The following is a 6,000-nucleotide window of genomic DNA, read 5'->3' as shown; positions in this document are numbered from 1 at the left end:
ATCTTATTATAAAGGAAAAATTCATTTCCCTGCTCTGCCTAAGTGTAAAACTTACGCAGATGTTCTATATTCCATGGGTTGGGCAGTGGCACCCCATCTTCTGTGGCAAGGCGAACGCATCCAGGCCGGCATACTTCTGTAACCTTGAAGGGCCCCTCCCAGCTGGGAGAGAGTTTATGGAGCCCTGCTCAGTTCAGGATCTGTCTCAGGACGAGGTCGCCAGCCCGGAGCTCCCTACTGTGCACGAACCGTTGATGATAGTGCCTGAGCGCCAGGTTGTAGCATGCATTTCGGATTGCTGCTCGCCACCTTCGTTCATCAACGAAGTCCACATCGTCACGCCGCAGCTGTTCCTGCATGGATTCGTCAAAAACCTGGACCCGTGGTGAGCCCAGGTGAATTTCCGGGGGAAGGCATGCTCCAGCCCCGTAGACCAGGAAGAATGGAGTCTCTCCGGTGGCTCGGCTGGGAGTGGTCCGGTTGCCCCATAGCACGCACGGAAGCTCATCAACCCATTTGGCACCATGCTTCTTCAAGCAGTTGTAGGTGCAGGTCTTGAGTCCCCTGAGGATTTTTGCATTCGCTCTCTCGACCTGTCCATTGCTGCGGGGATGTGGCACGGACGCAAAGCATAGCTGGATGCTGATGTCCTCGCAGTACTCTTGGAAGAGTCTGCTTTTGAATTGGGTCCCGTTGTCTGCGATGATGCGGTTTGGGATGCCAAATCTGCATACAATGGACTTGAGGAATGCGACTGCTAATTTCTTAGTGATATTCACCACAGGGGTAACCTCCGGCCACTTTGTGAACTTGTCGATGGCGACGTAGAGGAACCGGTACCCGCCGACGGCCCGGGGGAATGGCCCCAGGATTTCCACGCCCTATACGGCGAATGACCATGAGGGCGGGATCATTTGCAGAGCTTGAGCCGGTGTGTGTATTTGTTTTGCATGGAACTGGCAAGCTTTGCAGGACTTTACCAGCTCAGCCGCATCCTGAAGTGCTGTCGGCCAGTAGAAGCCATGCCGAGAGGCCTTACCAACAAGCATGCGAGATGAGGAATGACTTCCACACATGCCTCCATGGATCTCCGCGAGCAACTCGCGGCCCTCTTCCTGGGAAATGCACCGCATGAGGATACCATTGGCACCACGGCGGTAGAGATCCCCTTCTACCACCGCGTAGCGTTTAGCCAATCGTACTATGCGCTTAGCGGACACATTGTCATCAGGAAGGATATTGTCTTTCAGGTAGTCCCGGATCTCGGAGATCCATGCATCGGGAGCTCCCTGAGTAGGTGGGAGTGGCTCTACGATGTCTCCAAGATCCTCGACAGAGCTCACAACCCAGGGCGGGCACCACAGGTGGAATGCCGACGGGACCGCTAGCTTCGAGGTGCTAGCTTGATCCCCTTCAGCCAGTTCGGCAGGCTGGGCGGTAGGTCTCAGCAACAGTCTTTCGAAGACGCCCTCGGGCACGGATGCCTAGGTAGATGCTCTCGCGGAGATATCATCTACTGCTGAGTTGAGTTTGCGGGGAACATGTTGCAGTTCCAAGGCGTCGAAGTCTTTCTCGAGCTTCCTCATGTGGATGAGGTATGCCGCGAGCTGGGGATTGTTGCAGCTGCAATCCCCTCGGACCTGCTTGATGATTAGCTGAGAGTCCCCTTTCACCAGAAGCTGCCGGACCCCCAGAGACAGGGCTTGTGTCAGGCCAAATATCAGAGCTTCGTACTCCGCCATGTTGTTGCTGGCCTTGAACTCAAGGTGCACCATGTACTTCAGCTGATCTCTGTTTGGGTCGATGAGAATCACACCAGCCCCAGCCCACTTCTTGCGGACGGACCCATCGAAGAAGAGTGTCCAGTGGGGCTCGGTGAAGACTGGTGTCCTGATTCCCGGCTCCGGGGGTCCGGCGTTGAGGTCCAGACCCCCAGAATTGCTTGGGGAAGGAGTCCATTCCGCTATGAAATCAGCCAGGATCTGGCTCTTGACTGCATGGCGAGGCTGGAAGCCCAGCTGGAACTCAGCCAACTCTGCTGCCCACTTGGCGATATTGCCCGTGGCATTGGAGTTGTGCAGGATCGCTCTTAGCGGGTAAGAGGTCACTACGACAACTCGGTGTGCCTGAAACTAATGGTGCAGTTTCCTGGACGCAATAAGTATGACATAGATAAACTTATGCGTCTCAAGATACCTGACCTTTGCCTCGTGGAGGACTTCGTTGATGTAGTAGACTGGCTTTTGGATGATCCGGACCCTGGTGACCGGGTCCGGCTCGCCCTTATCCACCACGTCAGGTCCTTGGGCCCCCCAGCGGTTCTGGGTTCCCACTGGAACGAGGCTCCTCCGCCCCCCTTGTCCGGGGTCCGGACCTTCAGGCAGAGGTGAGGCTGACGGGCCCCCATGTCCGGGGTCCGGCTCACCATCCTTAGCCGGGGAGACCCTGGTGTCCCCCTGGCGAGCTAGCTCCGTCCTCTCGGTGACCAGCACCATGCTGACCGCCTCAGCAGACGCAGCGAGATACAGAAACAACATCTTACCTGGCTCTGGAGCCACCAATACTAACAGTGAGGTAAGATGCTGCTTCAGTTCCTGGAAGGCTTGTTCAGCCTCTTCAGTCCATGAGAATGGACCGGACCTCCGTAATAGCTTGAAAAAGGGAAGGGCCCTCTCAGCCAGCCTCGATATGAAGCGGCTAAGAGCGCCGAGAGATCCAGTAAGCTTCTGGACGTCTTTGATGCAGCCAGGAGGCCTCGATCGCCTTGATCTTGGCTGGGTTTGCATCGATACCTCGATGTGAGACCAGGAAACCCAACAGCTTCCCTGCCGAGACGCCGAAGATGCACTTCTCGGGATTCAGCTTCGTGCGCGTGGCGCGCAATCGGTCGAAGACGAGGGACAGGTCCTCCACTAGTGTTGACACTACCTTAGTCTTGACCATGATGTCATCAACATACACCTCAAAAATATCTCTAATTAGATTACAGAAGGTTTTGTTCATAGCTCGTACAAACGTGGGTAAGGCATTCCTTAGACCATATGGCATGACAATATAGCAATAAAGCCCATCTACTATTAGAAAAGCAGTATGCTTCCTATCCTCTCTAGACATCTGAATCTGGTGGAAACCAGAGTATGCATCTAGGAAAGACAAAAGGTCACACCTGAAGGTGGAGTCCACGATCTGATCGATACGTGGAAGAGGATAGGGGTCTCTAGGACAAGTCTTGTTGAGGCTGGTGTAGTCGATGCACATCTGAAGCTTCCCGTTGTCCTTTGGGACGACGACCGGGTTGGCCAACCACTCGGGGTGGTGGACCTTCTCGATGAAGCCAACGTGTAACAGCTTGTGGACCTCTTCACGGATGAAGTTCTGCCGCTCCATGGACTGCTTCCGAGGCTTTTGGTGCACCGGCGTGGCGTCGGGGTAGATTCTCAGATTATGCTCGATCACTTCCCTGGGGACCCTGGGCATCTGTGATGGTTCCCAGGCGAACACGTCGATATTTGCCCAGAGGAAAGTGATGAGCGCGTCTTCCTATTTCTCCTCCAGGTTTCTCGCGATGCGGGTGGTCCTGGAGGAGTCGGCTCCGATCTGCACCGTCTTCACCGGAACATTGTCCGGATCAGACGGCTGAACCTTAGGTGCCTTTGCAGACGCCCTGGCTTGCGAGGTGGATGGTTCCTCCTCGGAACGTGCAGCCTCTGCCGCCAGAGCATGCAGTCTCTCAACTGCAGCGACGGCAGCGGTACGGTCACCCCGCACGGTGAGGACACCGGCAGGGGAAGGCATCTTCAGGACCAAATACCCGTAATGGGCAATGGCCATGAAACGGTAGAGAGCCGGCCGACCAATGATGGCATTGAACGGGAGGTTCACCTCCGCAACATCGAACTCCACGCTCTCAGTGCGGAAGCCCTCCTCGGTCCCGAACGTGACCGGCAAGGTGATGCTCCCCAGAGGGAACACCGGATGTGGGCCCACTCCGGAGAATGGGCGAGAGGGAGTCAGCTTGGACTCCGGGATCTGCAGCTGCTTGAACGCTGCATAGCTGATGACGTTGAGGCCAGCCCCACTGTCTATAAGCACGTGATAGAGCATGACGTTGGATATAACAGGGGCGGTGACCAGAGGTAGTACACCAGCCCCAGCCATGTTCTCCGGGCAGTCGGATGGCCCGAAAGAGATGGTGGTGTTCATCCACCTTTGGTGCGGCGCCGCCTTCGGGACCCCCGGCTTCACTGAATGGACTTCTCGGCGAAGGGTCTTCACGTCCCATCGAGAGACAAGCTCCTAGCTTTCGCCGTACATTACGTACAGCTTCTTGCGGCGGTCGTCGTTGTCGGAGTCGGAGTTGTCGTCGTGGTACACGCCCTTCAGCTCCCGAGCGGGGGATTGGTACCCCGGCTCCTTCTCCCCGGCAGCGGTCCCGCTGTCGGAGGCTTTCTCCTTGCCAGACCGCTGGCAAGGAGGAGGTGAGCCTTCCTTGGAGGACTGCTCACGCCGCCCACTGACCCGCTTCGCGAGTTTTTGGATCTCGCGGCAGTCAGCGGCACTGTGGCGAGCAGTGGGATGCACTGGGCATGAACCTCCACTGCCACCTTGCGGGCGCGGGCATTTGCCATGCGCATTCTGGCCCCCAGCCGCTGCCGCAGCAGCTGGTGTTGCTGCTGCAGCGATTGGACCGCCGGGTTGCGGCTCCCCGCGACTCCGGTTCTTCTTTTTCTTGCCACCGCCCTGGGCGGTAGCACCGGAGCCACCAGCTTTGGCGTCTCCATCTTGGGGGGCTGAGTGCCATGCGCGGCCCTCAGCGACCCTGGCACACTTGTCTGCCAGGGAGAAAAGCGTGGTAACGCTTTCCACCTCGTGCGTCGCCAGCTTCTCGAGCATCTTCTCATCACGTACCCCCTGACGGAAAGCAGTGATAATAGATGCGTCAGAGATACGAGGAATGGTACCCCGTACCTTGGTGAAGCGCGAGATGAATGCCCGGAGCGTCTCCCCGGGTTTCTGCCTCACGGCGTGGAGGTGAGCCTGCACACCATGCTGCTGGTATGCACTGGCGAAGTTCGCAGTGAACCTCACACAGAGCTCCTCCTAGGACTGAATTGTCCCAGGAGTGAGGTTCATGAGCCAAGTCCGGCCTGGCCCAGTCAAGGCTACATGAAAGTAGCTCGCCATGACGGCGTCGTTACGACCAGCTGCTGTGATGGCAGTAACATACACCTGCAGGAATTCCGACGGGTTAGTGGTACAGTCGTACTTCTCCGGCAGGTGCTGGAGGAACTTGGACGGCCATGCCACCGCGCGGAGGTGCTCCGCCAGCGCAGTGCAGCCCACCCCAGCCACCGGGGTGGCTGCCTGTATCCGGGCGTTCACCGGAGGCTTGGGCGCCGCCACGTCCAAGTCGGCGTTGAGGTTGCGGCCCTCAATGTTGAGACGGTGCTCATGCGCCCTCTCCACGGAGATGAGGCCGTCCTCACCCGCAGGTCTTCTGTTCGTGCACCCCTCACTGTGGGGGAGCGCATGGACGCCGACGCACCGCCCTGGCGCCGGTGGTAGGGTACGACCGCATTGCCTGGCGGAGGTCGTTGCCCAGTCCTTGCAGAACTGGGGGAGGCCTGAGCCAGATAGTGGAAATGGTCAACATCATCCCGCCACTGCCTCAGGGTGTCTGGCGAGGCTGCAGCAGCCGAAGGGTTGCGAAGCAACTCCCTAGCCGCCGCCAGCGCTCCGCCGCTCGCAGCTTGTGAGGGCGCCCTCGACGGGCGCCCTGACTCTTTCCGACGTGCAGCGCGCGCCGCCGCCGACTGTGGCTGCTCCACAGGCACGGTTGCCCCGGGAGCAGGAAGGCGAGAGGCGTGCGGCGCGGAGGACGCCACACCCTCTGTCATCTCCACGTCGTCCACTCGAACCATGGAGACGAGCAAGAGATGAACTGAAACCAGCTAATCCCCCTACCTGGCGCGCCAAATGTCGTGGTGTGGCAAACCACAG

This window comes from Panicum virgatum, chromosome 3N (assembly GCF_016808335.1).
Source record: "Panicum virgatum strain AP13 chromosome 3N, P.virgatum_v5, whole genome shotgun sequence".
NCBI classification, from domain to species: Eukaryota; Viridiplantae; Streptophyta; class Magnoliopsida; order Poales; family Poaceae; genus Panicum; species Panicum virgatum.
The sequence above is the reverse complement of the archived record's forward strand: the minus strand, read 5'-3'. Positions refer to the sequence as shown.